The sequence below is a fragment of the Vulpes lagopus genome, chromosome 1 (genome assembly GCF_018345385.1).
Source record: "Vulpes lagopus strain Blue_001 chromosome 1, ASM1834538v1, whole genome shotgun sequence".
Classification (NCBI taxonomy): domain Eukaryota; kingdom Metazoa; phylum Chordata; class Mammalia; order Carnivora; family Canidae; genus Vulpes; species Vulpes lagopus.
In genome coordinates, this window is record NC_054824.1 from 52009552 (window position 1) to 52026548 (window position 16997).

A 16997-nucleotide genomic window follows, 5' to 3' on the forward strand; every position below is an offset into this window, starting at 1 on the left:
AAATTCACAGAGACAGAAAGTAGAACCGTGGTTATCCAGGGCTGTGGAGATGGGGAAAAGTAAGGTTACTGTTCAAAGGGTAGAGACTTTAAATTTTGCAGGATGAAAAAAAGTTCTGGAGATTGGTTGAACAACAAAGTGAATATATATAACACTATTTAACTGTACACTTAAAAATGGTTTAGATGGTAAATTTGTTATGTGTATTTTACCATGATTTAAAATTTAATTAAAATTTTAGTTTTAATTAAAAGCTACCAATTACAAATAGCAGAAAATTACACGCCAGCTTTTTAGACAGGCTGGTAAAACAAAAAAGTAGTTTAAAAAAATAGGATTGCTATAAAGACATGAAACACAGTGAACTATTTATCACTGTTTTAAGTGAATAAAGTATAAAAGCATCCTAAGTTCGTGATTTTCTTGGTTAAAATTTTTTTCCTGGCTTGAAATTGATCAAGTTCTATTCCTGAAAAGTAAAACATATTATTAATGTATTTCAGGAATAAATATTACTTATTTATATGAAAAAAACTGGTTTTACTTTTTAAATAAATATTTATTAAATAAAATCTGTATACCTTACATCAGAGCTCTTACTATTTTTAAAATCACACATGCATGTATTTGTAACAAAATAAAAATTTCCCTTGTATCCTGCAGTACTATGGATTAAAGTTATAACAATGCAAAGAACTTGCTTCGTTTGGGAACAATTGTCATAACTGTTCAAAGAAAATGCTAATTGGATCATTTTTTACCCCCTTGCACTTTCACTCTCAGCTTGCTTAACTCTTAGGGTTGTCTATGTGCAGGATCAGGTTCTGTTTTAAATTTTTGTATTTTGTTCATTGTGTAGTTTTTACATCAGTTTTGTTTTTAAAATATTGCATTAATATTATTTATCTTGATCACTGAGTATTTTGGTGCTCCTAAATTTTGTGCCTGAGGCAAGTACATCATTTGCCTCATCCTGATCCTAGGCCTGCTCCCCTGTATGGATGTGCCACAGCTGGTTTTTCCAGCTGAATAATTTTTCATTGTTTCAAGTTTGGGACAACTGAATAAAGCCACTATATATGTATGTGTAGAGATTTTTATGAGAACATACATTTTCATTTCATTTGAATAAATGTCTGGACATGTTGTTGTTGCATATGAAGTGTACATTTACCTTTATAAGAGACTGGCAACCATTTTCCAAACTGGCAATAACACTTTGCATTCTCACCAACAATTTATGAGAGTTTCAGTTGCTCTGCACCCTTGTTAGCACTTGGTATTGTCAGGATTTTTTAGCTGAGTCATTCTAATAAGCGTATAGTGGTATCTTGCTGTAGTTTTAATTGGATTTTCTCTAATGTTCATGACTTATCCATGTAATGATTTATACCATGAGCCTATTAAGAAAATGGCATATGTACATATTTTGAAAAAGATAGGTTTAAAAGGCAAGATGCAGGGATGCCTGGGTGGCCTAGTGGTTGAGCATCTGCCTTTGGCTCAGTTTGTGATCCTGGGGTCCTGGGATGGAGTTCTGCATCGGACTCCCCATAAGGGACCTGCTTCTCCATCTGCCTATGTCTCTGCCTCTCTCTCTGTGTCTCTCATGAATAAATAACATCTTAAAAGAAAAAAAGGCAAGATGCAGAATATCATGTACTATGATCTTTTTTTTTTTTGTAAATAAATATATGTACACATAATTGAAAGAACACATAAGAAATGTTAACTTCTCTAGGGAGAGAAGAGAAAACTCTTACTTAATACCTTTGGGACAGTTTAAATATTTTTATAAGCATGTGTTACTTTGTTGGCTAAAGTACTGTTTAAAAAATTAATAAAATCCATGCCTCTTATGGGAAAATATAATTTAAAAATCATCCAAAAAACCAAAAGAACCTCAGAAGATTGCTCATTTCTAGAGCTCCAATCACTCACATTCTAATAATCTTAGGACCGCAGAGGCACAGACAGGGAGGCCATGGGATATCAAGAAATCCTATGTCTACAATAAGTAGTTATCACTTCCAGAAGCTGCAACTTGTAGAGAACAGCTCCTCACACATGTGCCAAAGGAACCTCACCTGTGCTGAGACAGAAAGGACAAGGTGGAAGGGCCCTTACAACAAAACCTGCAATCATTTTTTAAAGATTTATTTATTTGAAAGAGAGAGGGAGAGTAGGGGGAGGGACAGAAGGAAAGAATCACCACAGATTCCCCAGTGAGCTCAGAACCCATGAAATCATGACCTGAGCCAAAACCAAGAGTCACTTATTCATTAGACTGTGCTACCCACACAGCCTTTCTATATAGAAAACTGGAAACTATTTCACCAGCCTCCCCTAGAAGACTTCTACTTATAGCTTGTAGGATAAAACCAAGCCATGTGGAGGCACCTGGATGGCTCAGTGAATGAACAGACATCTGCCTTTGGCTCAGGTCATGATCCTACGGTCCTGGGATCGAGTCCCACATTGGACTCCCTGCAGGGAGCCTGCTTCTCCCTCTGCTTATGTCTTTGCCTCTCTCTGTGTATATCTCATGAATAAGTAAATAAAATCTTAAAAAAAAAAAAAAACCAAGCCATGTGGCTGCCCATAGCTGCAAAGGAGACTGGACTTGCAGACAGCCATAGGGTCTGCCAACCAGCAGTCTCTGCACCAGGGCGGTACACATTACACATGCTGGAAAAAGTGGGTTTTGAGATGCTGTCCAAGAATACCTAAAATATGGCTTCTTGAATGACTATTTACAAATAACATTGTCAAACTAATAAGAAAAAGAAACAAGTGTGCCAAAGAAACACAGGGTGAAGAAAACACCTCTTCAGGAAAACAAGTGTGATTGTCCTTCTCAAAAAGTTTTTAAGAAAATAATATTGTACTCATAGTAATATTATAAATGTGTTGCTACCCCACACTGGACTTTCTCTCCTCCTGCTACTTTGTGAGAGAATGAGACCAGTAGATAGGCTTACCTGAAAATAAAACATCATAATTCTTAGACATGAGCAAAAGCCTGCTATGTTCACATTGTGCTAGGCTCTGAGGAGCTTTCAATCCACTTGCAGAAAGAAGAGTTATATACGTTAAACAAATAGAGAAGTATGCCTTCTAATAATGAATCCTGTGCCAAACTGTGGGGTTCAAGCCACAGAAGGTTAGGATGTAAACAGTAGACAGCCACCATGGCTGTAGCTCCTCAGCCAATTCTCCTCACAGGGGAGTTTGAGCTTTTCTGATGGACTCCGTGTCACTTTCCTTACCTTTTTCTCACTTCTTCCCAGAACAATACTTGTCCCAATTCCACAAGGCAGAGAGAGTGACATTTTCAACTTCTTTCTGGAACCAGCTCCCCTACAAGAAAGCTACAAGTAAGTACTCTTCCAGGCACAAAAAGAGGAAAAAACTTCCTTCAACTATCCTTTTTTCTTTTGGAATCAAAAGAAAAAAAGAAGTATACTTCTCCTTAAAACAGAAGCTGGCCAAAAAAGTTTTGTCCAGGATTCTAAAAATGGGTGTGCATGGATGAATAGTTTTCAAATAATTTGTCCTGGAGAGGTGAGCCTTCTTTTGCCCTGGGTTAGTCACATGAGTGGCCTTTTTAGGCAAACAAACACAGAGCAAGAAAGCAGGCATTGTCCTGGGATTAGGATAGAACTCAAGCTTTTGTGTCTCAGTCAAGTCTGAGATCCTTGTTACATAAAATTCAAGACTAGGGACACAGTGGATCAATTTGAGTGAGTCCAGGGTCTTCTGGGAGGCATGAAACTGGTTTAATCAAGGCCAATTTGCAATTGTGCAATTTTCAATGTGTGAAGATAGGAGCTATGGAGGTGGACCAGGATAGCTCTGAAATTAACTCCAGGATCTCAGAGGTCTCAGTGAGTGAAGGAAGTTCAGGTCACAGGCTCCTGAGTGAATGGAGAAGGAATGCATTAAAAATGGATCCTGCTGAAGCTGGAATGCCTGCTGGCCAGAGAGTAGGACATGGTGCTTGTGATCCAAGAAACAAGAGCTGAGCACCAGCTTCTGATGCATCTGCATCAAGGCCCAGAATGGAGGGATGGGAATCCCACCCACCCCCAGGAGTTGAGCAGGAGGTATCATTTCAGAGGGGACTGTCATTCATCTGCAGATTGGTGAGGATTGTTTTCTCTATAACAGGCTGTGCCTGGTGGGGATGGGGGTGAGGAGGATGGCAACAGCTGATCTATCACTTAAAAGTTAGACAAAGGTCCTGTTTAGACATTAGAAATACCGTGGTGTTGGAGGGGGTGGGGAAAGACGAGGGGGGCAGTTATTTCAACAATTCATAGAAAGGGACCTGAAAGGGGGACTATGAGACTTCTCGTTAATCTGGCACCTGAGGTTCTTGAGCACTGTTACACGCAACATGAAAATCTAAAAGAATATGACCAGTTGTACTCAAATTCATGAAGCAGGTAAATCCAATCACACATACAGCATAACCCTCATCCAGGCTATTATCTGAAACAATTTTTTGAAGCCATATCAGAGGCACTATAATTTAGTGATTGAAGGCAAAGGCTTTGAAACCAGACAAGCTGAAACCAAGTTCTAGTTCTGCCGCTTGTTGGGGAAGTAATCCCAGGAAACATCAGGCAGAGAGTAAGGAAATAAAACAAGAAAAGGAAGGAAACTAATAAAGGGTCTATTATCAACTCATCTGTCACGGGCACAGTTGGAGCACAATCCTGGCTGGGAAATCCTAGCAGACAGAGCAGAGATTACCTCAGAGTTGTCCCAACCCAGGGCTAGGAAGCTGGGGTATTTATCTACCAATCTCTGTCCACCATTGCTTCAGAGCTGCTCCAGGAGGCATTAACTCCCTGGCACTCTGGCTCACCACAATGCTGCTAATATATTCCCAGGACCAGAACAAAGCCCTCGGGGTAGAGAATCTCAAGTGTTCATAGTAAGCAGGCTTGGGGAGGAGAACAGAATAGTGGGCCATCGGCCATGTAAGCCACTCAAAGTAACAGGGCTCACCCTCATGTAGTTCAGAAAACATTTGCAGAGACATTACCACATTTTATCTTCACTACCAACCTGAAAGATTGTAAATTGTACTTTAAAGGATGGAAAACTGTTTGCCCATCAGAATAGCCGAGCCACCCACAGGCCGAGTAGCATGAGGGCTATGAAAGAATCCATCTGCCTGGAGGGCTGCTGAAGGAGAGTCCACAGTAGAACAAAAAGAGGAGGAAACTATTGAGAGTCTGGGCTGATATTATAAGTATGTTCTGTGACAAGAATTCTCCCTCTGAATTCAAGAGGGAATCATAGAAGGGTTTTCGAAGTTGGGGTTGGAGGAGGAGGTGAGATAGAGGAGACCAAGAGAGAGTCCACAGAGCCTTGTGCAATTCTTAGACTTGCCTTCTCTCCTGCCCCTTTTAAATGCCACTCTCATCCTACTGACATCCTTGCTGTTCCTTGACCACTCCAACTCCCCTCTAGCACAGGGCCTTTGCACTGGCTGTTCCTCTGCCTGCAATGCTCTTCCTCAGATAGCCACTTGGCTGAACCTCTAACTTCCTTCAAGTCCTTGTTCAAATCATTCTTTTTCAGGAGGACCTAACTACCCTGGCTACTCTATCCAGGCCATATCATGTCCTCACCGTGCACTTAACCTCACACTCTGGATCCCCTGTCCTAATTTTTCTTTTTTCCCACAACACTTAACACTTTCTGACTTCCTAGATACTTATTTACTGTACGTATGGTATGTCTCCTCTCCTTGCTAAAACATAAACTCCAGAAGGACATCTTTGTTTTGTTCCCTGATGTATCCCACGCACCTAGAACAATATCTGGCCAGTGGTGAGTACTCAATGAACATTGAGAAATGAGTGAACGAATGCCAATGTTCCTAAGCCCATGAAGGAACAAGCAATGTACCATTCCATGCCTTCACCATAACTTAATGTCCCCAGCTTCCAAGGAGAGAAGAGACTCCATCTTCTCCCTTTCCTGTCCCTATCCCACTCTTCCACATCCTCCTCCCCTCCACTAGGTCTCAATCTTTCCTTTCCTTCTTGACATAGCAACCAGAAGCTTCCTCCTAGTGTGAGTAGGCATTTTCTTCTTGCTTTCCTTTTAAGTGTTAGTGCTTTTGTTTCCCATAGGAAACAGTTTATTTGGTAACTGCCTGTCTCTTTTCGTTTTTTTTTTTTTTTTTTTTTTTTTTTTTTGGACACAGTAGAGGCCATGAACCCTATTTTGCTTTCAGTCATATTTGTCAAAAAAAGAAAGGAGGGTAGGACCTGTTAAATGGTCAGCATTAGGTCTGGGCACTGCCCTTACATTGTCAACACTATGTTTACTTTGACATATTTACAGTGTCTGAAAACATTTGCTCTAATTCCAACAGTCAAGGTTAAGAGATAAATATCTGTATGAGAGAAGAAGATGGAAACTGGCCCATGTGTCAAATGCAGGAGAAAGGACAGAGCTACAGGCTAGAGAGTAACAGGTCTTACTCCAGAATGAAATCAGCAGTTTTTTTAAAAAGCATTTAAATAATCCTAATATGGGAGTACCTGGGTGGCTCAGTCAGTTCAGCGTCTGCCTTTGGTTCAAGCCATGATCCCAGCGTCCTAGGATTGAACCCTGCATCCAGCTCTGTGCCCAGTGGGGAGACAATCCCAGCATCCTAGGATTGAACCCTGCATCCAGCTCTGTGCCCAGTGGGGAGACGACTTCTCCCTCCCCTCCTCACTGGTGCTCTCTCCCGCTATCTCTGTTGCTATCTCTCTCTCAAATAAATAAATAAAATCTATAAATAAATAAATAAATAAATAAATAAATAAATAATTCTAATATGTAAGTCAAGAACTAAAAATGGTACTTAAGTTCTTGGAGCAGCATTTCATATTCTGATGTACCCTCGTGAGTGTTGTGTAGAATTTGTGTAGTTAATCAATAACTAGTCCCATTTCCTACATCTAAAAATCACAAGCAATTAAGTATATGAAGAACATAGAAAATACACAATAGGGAAAAATCCCAAGTAACCCTCACTTTCAGTTTTAAAGAGAATAATCTGACATAGAGGGGACAGAGGAAGAGAGACGACGATACTGAAATAGTCCAGAAACTTCTATGAAGGAAATACCAGTGTTATAGACAAGAAAATTAATGTCAGAAGCTTGCTCAGTGTCACCCACTGACAATGGTGGCAAGATTTTTTTTAACCTTTTTGCTCCTACGTAATCTAGAAAAACGGACAGAAGTCTCTATAGTGCTGCATTATTCTCAGAATGGTGACATAAAAGCCATTTGAAATGACTGAGTCAGATGAATCACTAATTTTACTCCTGGAACCAATATTACACTATATGTTAACTAACTTGAATTTAAATAAAAACTGAAAACAAAACAAAACCCAAAGAAATGACTGAGTCAGAGCCTGTCTAGAGAGTACATAGCCGCCAGCCCCAGTGAGAAACATGGACACATGTGGAAGAGGTCAAAGTGACAAGTGCAGCTTTTACAAGAAAAATCTAATGATGTAAGAAAGTCAGTAGCCAGGATTGGACTTGCTTAATTTATGCTTAAAATTGTACTAGGTACTTTTCTACCAGACTCTAAAAGCAGTAAGGAAAGCAATATTACAATACTTCATCTAAGACATCCTCCTTATTTGGCGTTAATCTGGCAGTTCCTGGGAAACGGGAACTTGATCACTACTTTAGAAATGAACAATGAGCAAACTTCTTGTGCATTTGCAATAAAACCTAGATCCTTATTATGATGGACTCTCTGCCTTCATAGCATGACAGGGTCCTTCTTGACACCACCTCACTGACTGGTCTCTGGGTAGCTACTGTTCTTCCTGTTTCTGGACCACATAAAATACTACCCCGATGGGGTCAGGGAGCCCTTCCAAATTCTGGTAATCCCAAATGCCATTTCTCATTTGTGGCACTGCTGCCACTGGGGACCTAAAGCTTTTTTGCTGTGGGAGGCTGTCCTTTGCAATGTAGGAGGTTTAGCAGCATCTCTGGCCTCTACTCAATAGACACCATCAACACCACCAGCCCCTTACCTGCCTCCAACCACCACCCCCACCACCCTGCTACATGCTCACTTGTGACAAACAAAATATCTGAGCATTGCCAAATGGCCCCCAGGGACAATATCACTCCCGGTGGAACATCATTGCTCTAGCTGGTTCTAGCTCATCTTTCAGGTTCCAACATAAATGTTACCTCCCCTGAGAGGCCTTCCCTGGTTGCCTAATCTAAAATAAGTCCTTTTATTACTCTCTCTCACATCACCCCAGTCCTTTCCTTGATAGACATTTGCACAATTTATGATTACATACTTATTATCTTATTTCCTTGTTCAATGTCTATCTAACACATTTCACTGGAAGCCCAATGAGGGCTGTGACCATGCTTATTTCATTTGATCATACACTCAGCAGCTGGCACAGTGCATGACACCCTGAAGATGATGTTTGGTTAAAACCAGCTAAGTATATTATATTAACATATCAGAGGATTGTGAGGTTAGATTTACTTTGCATTCAAAGTCCCTAGATAGACCCAATTCTATGCAGTATTATATCCCAGGATGTAGGATAAGTAACTGCCTTATGGTTATAGCATTTGTTAAATGCCCCTTATGGAAGGACCATCAGGTATAAAATTAAGTAGTTTTTAAATTTTGGGCTCAAAGAGACTTGGATCCAAAGCCCAGCTCTGCCACTTACCAACCCAGATTAATCACTTCATTGATCTACTCGTCTGCTCTGGAAAATAGGGACAATAGTATTTGCTTCAGGGGTATCTGGGTGGATCAGTTGGTTAAGTATCTGCCTTCAGTTCAGGTCGTGATTCCAGGGTCCTGTGATCCAGCCCCGGGTCCTGGTCCCACTCTTTGCTCAGCAGAGAGTCTGCTTCTCCTCCCTCTGCCTGTCCCTCCAACTCATGCTCTTGTTCTCTCTCTCTATTGGATAAATAAATAAAATCTTAAAAAAAAATAGTACCTGCTTCAATAGAGCTGTACTAAGGAGTAGGAATATTATTTATAAGTTGTCTGGCACATAGCAATTGCTCAATAAAATGACAAATGTCATCAACAATTTTTGTAATAATAATAATACCAATAATAATTTAGTCTTGTTAAAAAAAATAAATAAATAATTTAGTCTTGTTAATCCTGGGTCTTGCCAATCCAATCACACTCACAATTGCCATTCACCCTCCAACTGACAAGTTCAGTTCCAGCAGCCAACCCAAGGCTATTAGAGACCCTGCAAATAGGCAGGGTCTGTACCTCATGTTCCTACCTCTAGCCTGGTATGCAATGTGCCCCAACTAAGCCTAGAGCCCAAATAATGCAATCTGTCTCTAACTCCAATCATCTTTGTTCTTGGCTTTTGCAAATTTCTTGGCTTGTTCTCTATTTCCCTTTCCAGTACAAACTTTCCCGAGGCCCACCCATTTTATTAGGGCTCAAACATTATCCTAGTTGTTTCAAGACAATAACCTCTCTATGCCAATAACCATAGTCTACCCAACAACATAGACCAATCCAAACCACAACAACAATTATAACAGCAATACTACCTAGAAACTCCCATGTGGCCCCCATCCAGTAACCAGACCAAATGCTGGCCAGGCTGGCATGATTTGAATCAAAATGTCCTTCTGGAGAGTAGGCTACTGACTGCTGAAAGCACACTGCAAACTGGAATAGACTTGAGGAAAAAGTATATGGATTATTTGAAGAGAGAAGGAGGAATAGGATATATGGCTGGAAATTGCTAAGTCAGAGCCCCATGCATATCTTCCTGCTTGGTCTCCACCCCTCAGACCCTGAGGTCCCAGATAATGACAATATTTATGGAATATCTATTGCAAGGTCTTCAAAGTACACCCATAACCTTGAAAATAGCTAAACATAGCCATAACTATTCCTATATTTCTGAAAAATCCAGTTCTTATCAAGATTGAGATGAACTACCTCTGAGTGTCCTAACTTAGTGGTCTGGCACGATGTTTTAGCAAATTCTTCCTTGCATTTAATATCACTAGGTGGGGCTGACATAAGCTAGTAAAAATTTAAACCCTTTTCTGATTGAGCAACATATTAGTGCCAGTGAAAGAGAACCTGTTGACACATATGGCTTACGAGGCTAGAGAGCAAAGAAAAAGAATCATTGTCCTTGGCTTCTAGTTAACTTTCTTTCCTCTGTAGCTGCAGGGTCAGAAAACTTTTTCTGTAAGGATCCAGTTAATAAATATTTTAAGCTTTGCTATTCACATATAATGTCTGTTCCTTCTTCTCCTTCTATTTTATCTTAAATCATGTAAATATTTGAAAATCATTCTTAGCTCCTAGGACATACAGAAATAGTCTATGCTGTCCCACAGGCCATAGTTTATTGATCCCGCTCCAAACCAACAACTCACAGATATCTGAGTAGTGGCCTTCAAACTGACAATTTAAGACAAAGTCCATTTGTCTTATTTGGAATATTGTGCTCATTGGTAAAATTTCAGTTATCCTTGAATAAACTTCCTGGCACTTATAAAACTCCTAAGTTATTGGTAATTCATTGAGCTTATATTTATGATTTGTGCATTTTACTATATGAAAGTTATATCTCAATTTTTAAGTTTTAAAACGTTATTAGTATATATTCATTTAATATCTATTTGTCTCTGTGTTACTTTCCTTTTTAACTTTTTAAAAAAGTAATCACTAAAAAAAAAAAAGTAATCACTATACCCAACATGGGGCTCAAACTCCTGACCCCAAGATCAAGAGTCGGATGCTCCACTGACTGGGCCAGCCAGGTGCACCTCTATCTTGCTTAACTTTTTATTTTTGGAACCATATCCAACTTGAAGTAGGCACTGATTTATTGTGTATTATGGAGAGAAGAGAGACAGGAGGATGGATGGTGGTTGAGGGAGGTATAGAGGAACATTGTGAACACAATAACCCAGGACTGTAAACTAAGATGAGTCATAACTGAATGGCCAGATTGCTTGAAAAACACCTGTGACACAGACAAAATGAGGCACCTGTGGATGCCTGGTTCAAATAAATAAAATTGTTGTGTGAAAAATCACAGAATTGTTAAGTCTGTGGTTACAAGGGCTCTTGCAAATCATCTAGTGCAGCATAATGGAGGAATCCCCAACAAATTTATTAGGAGTATGACTTCAGAAGTTATGACCAACTAGTCTACAAAACTAGGAGAGATTTCAAAAAATTCAATTGGATATTATTCCAGTATGCACAATAGTTCTATGAGGTTCCATAAAATATGAAGTGTAACTAAGTTGTATGTAAAAGACTTTGTTCACAAATCTTAAGAGTCAAGGAAAGAGGGATGGTGGACTTCACTGCATAAAGAATTAGAAGTTTGAGGACTAAGTGACCTCTTGGCCTTGGAAATCACAGAGTTGATGACAAAGTTCCAAAATCAGACTCAGTGTGTCCCATCAGTGTTGCCAAAAAGAATATATGGTAAGCCTCCTGGCTGAGATTTCCAGGCAGTAAGCAGTGTCAGGCAAGCTGAGACAGTAGCTCCCAAATTGTATGGGACAATGAAATTGTTTCCATCGTGAAGAAGGATCTTTCGACTCCAGGAAGATTCAGAATCAAGTATAAACATATTTAAGATAACCAAAGCCATATATTGCTCTATTGAGACTAGAGTGTGCAAATTTAGTGTTTTCCATATTAGGAATATTTAGGAGAAATAAGTCTATCAGAGCGTCAACCTTTTTAATTAGATTTAAATGTGTACTTGAATAGTCAATATAGACTTCTAATTTTTGGTTAAAATCTTCTACATTGGGAAGAAATACTGGAACAGTACTTTAAGTTTACTCTCCAGTTGAGTAGTTCTTTCTCACAGATAACCTGAGAACCAGGTGCAGAGGTGGGCCTGTGGCATTTTCTCAGAGCATGAGGATGTGGAAGGGGATTCTGAGGACCCCCACCTCAGACCAGGAAAGGAGGACAGGCCAGATGCAGCCTTCCCAAGTGCTCTGAGTAGGAGGACAGAGCTTCTGCACAGACTCTGGGAACAGCGCCTCCTGGAGTAGGTCTCCCAGACCTGAGCCTGGAGGAGGTAAACAGAGGAGGAGGCTGTTGTTCAGTGTTTCTCCCAGAGGTCCCTACCCTTACCCCCTCCATAGGCATCTACCCTGCCATCACCCTGCCCCCACCAGCCCTGGAGCCCCTAGGGATTAACCAACACTCAGCTCCCCAGCCTCCTGCCACCATCATTCAAGAGCTACCTCAGCAGCCATTCATTTCAGATACTCCCTCTCCAAGCCGCCTTCACTCAAAGGTCAGGAAGTATTAAGGAAAGTCTCTCTCCTTGATTTCTAGTAATTCCTTATATATTCTAAGATGGTCATTTTTAATACACATACTGCAAGTGTCAAGTCTTCATGTGGCCTGCCTTTGACTCTCTTCATGGTGTCTTCAGATGAACACAAGTTCTTAATCTTAATCAAGTTTTGTTTTTCAGGATTTTTACTTTAAAAAAAAGAGAGAATTTTTTTTTTTAAAGAGAGAATTTTAAATTTATTATAAGTTTAATGTGTCAGATTTACAGGAATTATTTAAGCACTTGGAAAGGTTTGTAGGCCAAATAATCTTTAAAGCTATAGAACAGAGTAAATTATATAAATGCAGTGTAAAATGTTCAAAGATGCTTAATTAACAAATTCATAAATAGAACAAAATATTAGTCAAAGACTCTTACAAGTGATTGCAAAAATGTGCTTGGTTTATAAATAAAACAAGATTTATAAGCTGAACCTTAAACCTTAAAAATTTTGAATCTGTAACTCTAATAAATATATTATTAACTTCAAAAGCTTAAACAAGCCTCTGCATAGTCTTTTCTGCACTTAAAACAGTCTATAAAGTATGCTGAAAAATGAATACTTAACACTTTCATAATCATCCCTCACTTCTTTGATAGTTTCTCTTATAACATGATTTACACACATCTCAAAATTTCAGTTACCTCCTCTGAGCTATGCCTATGGGCACTTCTAAAAATTCACATTGATACTTATCAATTTAACATCTATGAGGTGCCTAGTGACTTAAAATCACCAAGATTTCTTGGTGCAATAACATAAATTCTAAAATTGAGATAAAATGTAAAAGAACTGAAATTTTGAGAAAGCAGTCCAAATTAATCTGCTTAGAGCTGCTTATGGCACAGAAATTAAGCCATACATGTTGGCACTTTGCCCAATCAGCATAATGCATTACCTTCTAGAAAATAGCTTGCTTCTAATTCTCTGAAGTTGAAATTTAGGGACATTACCAGAAACACTCCACCGAGCACAATCTGACAAGGGGATGCAGCAATAAAATAACTAAATATACATGATATCTACAGATGGTTGGAAATCATTTTCTTCCAATTCTGCAAATATTGTTTTAGCATAGGAAAATAGTGCTATTAGCTTTGAATTATTTTCTATTAGGGTTGTTTTAAAGGATAAAATACATAATGGGTCACAAGTAGAACATAGGGAATATAGTCAATAATATTGTAATAACTTTGTAGGGTTATGGATATTAACTACACTTATTGTGGTGACCATTTTGTAATATATGTAATATATGTAATTGTCTAATCAATGTGTTGTACACCCAAAACTAATATAATGTATAGTATAATGTATGTCAACTAACTTTCAATTTAAAAATAAAATAAAATTTAAAAAAACACACATAATGTTGTAATATTTCCTATGACTATAGAACAACATTTCCTGGGGATCCCTGGGTGGCGCAGTGGTTTGGCGCCTGCCTTTGGCCCAGGGCGCGATCCTGGAGACCCGGGATCGAATCCCACGTCGGGCTCCCGGTGCATAGAGCCTGCTTCTCCCTCTGCCTGTGTCTCTGCCTCTCTCTCTCTGTGACTATCATAAAAAAAAAAAAAAAGAACAACATTTCCTATGACTATAGAACAACATTGTATTCATAAAATCGTTATTCTTTTTCCCCAAATAAAAGCAAAGTATGTAAATAGAAGATGTCTCCAATTGTAAAGTAAAAGGACAGAGGGATAGCCCAATTAGCAAAAGAGAAAAATAGATGTTAGGTAGATTTAATTTAAGTTCTTACTCCTTTTCATCTAAGACTATGCTTTCCCTTATTGCAATTCAGAAATTCTTGGCTACTTTAGTCATAATTATATATGATTAAATTTAAGGATAAAAAATGAATAAAGAGAAACTTCCTGCCTTTCATCACCTTCAGAATAAACAGTATCAGACTTGCCCTCCTGCCATAAACAACTATAAATGCCCAATAAATGAGGCAATTACTTTTGGACACTGGACACCAGGCAGCACAGGACTGAGGTCCTTGAGAGAAGGGAAGCCCATGAAATTAACAGCACATTCACCATGGATTTTTGCCTACAGAAACCTTTCAAATTATAGGGGCCAAGAAGTGAAATTCTAGCAGGCACAGAAGTTCCCCTGAGCTGAAGAAGCAGAGAGTGAAATTCAGGGCTGCTGAAAGAATTTGTAGAGCATAGTACCAGAGAGAATGGAGCCATAAAGACGGGCTCCTAAAAGTCTGTGTGGGAGCTTCAGGCAGATCCATGGCTGAGGACAGAGCTGAACACATGCAGAGAAAAACTCTATAAGGCCCAGCAGAGAGAAGCTGCTGCAGAGTTAAGTGCCAAATGAGGTAGCTCAGTGCTGCCAGTTCCAGCCTAGCCACTGTGAGGGACCTTGCTAGGCTCTTTGACCACTTCCAGAGACCCCCAGAAAGGCCATGTGATAGGAGGAAGTATTATGTCCTCAAATCTGAGGCATTCTTTAGAGCAGAGGTTGACAAATTTTTTCTTATAAGGCCAGATAGAAAATGCTTTAGGCTTGCAACTCATGTTTTCTTTCACAACCTCTCAATTCTATCATTGTAGTTAGAAAGCAGCCACAGACAACATGTAAATGAATGAGCATAGTTGCATTCTCATAAAGCTTAGTTTATAGACCTAAAGGTGACCTAAGTGTTAGGATGGGCAGACAAGGACACAAATGTAGCCATTATATGTCCTATATTTAAGGCCAAAACAGAAAAGATAAACATAGTAAACAAATGAGAAATCTCAGCATAAAAATGGATATTATAAAAAATAACCAGATGGAAGTTCTGTACTTGAAATTATATTACCCGATATAAAATATTCATGAAATAAGCATAATAGCAGACCAGAAATCACATTTAAAAAAAGTTGGTGAGCTTGAAGACAAATCAAAAGAAATTATTCAATCTAAAGAACAAGAGAAAAAAATTGTTAATAAATAGAGCCTAGGTAATCTCTAGAAAGACACTAATTATCTGACATATGTAATGGGAGTACCAGAATGAAAAGAGTAAGAGAACAAACCAGGAAAAATACATTTGAAGGAAGGATGGATTAAATGTTCCTAAATTTGGTTTTTAGAAAGTCTATTTACAGGTCCCAGAAACTGGGTGAAGCTCATACAGAATAAACACACGCAAAGAAGAACACACTGAGATATTTCATAGTCAAATTGCAGAAAAATCAAAGATGAGGGGGAAAATCTCAACAGAAGCCAGAGAAAAGGTATATTATATCCAGGCAAACTGTAACACAAACAAACTGATATCTCAACAAAAATAGTGGTGACAAAAACCTAGAAAATGGACCTTTAAAATGGTGTAGGGAAAAAAAAAAAAAAACAGAAACCAATATCAACTCAAACTACTATATCCAGCAAAATTATTATTGAAAGGAGAGTAAAATAAAAACATTTTCAAGTGCATGAAACCTGGAAGAATTCACTGTCAGCTGATTTATAAGAAATGCTAAGAAAGTTTTCAGACTGAAAGAAAAAAATGAAACCACATGGAATCTCAGGTTTATACGAAGGTATGAAGAACATGGAAAATAATAAATATGCAGACATATTAAAAAGGCTATCTTTCTCTTCTCTTACATTCTTTAGACAATTGTCTAAAGAAAAAGTAGTAACACTGTCATGTATGGGGTTTATAAAGTCCATAGAAGTAACATACATGACAAGTTAGCATAAAGAATGGAGAAAAAGGAATTATACTGTTGAAAACTTCTTTCATTTTACATGAAGTGCTACAGTATCAATTTAAAATAGACTATGAGTTTTATTTTTATTTTTATTTATTTATGATAGTCACACACAGAGAGAGAGAGAGAGAGAGGCAGAGACATAGGCAGAGGGAGAAGCAGGCTCCATGCACCGGGAGCCCGATGTGGGATTCGATCCCAGGTCTCCAGGATCGCGCCCTGGGCCAAAGGCAGGCGCTAAACCTCTGCGCCACCCAGGGATCCCTAGACTATGATTTTTAAAACAATAGGAAAAATAAGGAATGTTAAAAATTCAATTAAACAAAAAGAAAGTGGGAAAGGAGATGCAGAGGAACAAAGAACATGTGACAAACAGAAAACAAATACAAACTGATAGACCCTAATCCAACCATCTCAACAACTATGTAAAAGGTCAATGGACTGTATACCCCTGTTAAAGGGCAGATTGTCAGACTGAATTTAGAGAGCAAGACTGAATTATACACTCCCTATAAAAGGTGCAATTTAAATATAAAGACGCAAATATACTGAAGGAAAGAGATATATCATACAAACAATAAATGTAAGAAAGTGTGGGCATATTAATATCAATCAAAATAGACTTCAAGGAAAGTGTATTTCATACAATAAAATTCATCAGGAAGACCTACTCTTAAATGTTAATGTTTCTAATATTAGAGCTTCAAAATGCATGAGTTGAAAATTAACAAAACAGAAGGGGGAAGTAGGTAAATCCACAGCCATAATTGGAAACTTTAGTGTCTTTCAACAATTGACAGACAATTTAAAATCAGCCTAGGCAACACCTAGCAGATGAACATTGCATCTGGTCGTCTTTCTCTTTTAGGCACATACTGTATCTCTATAT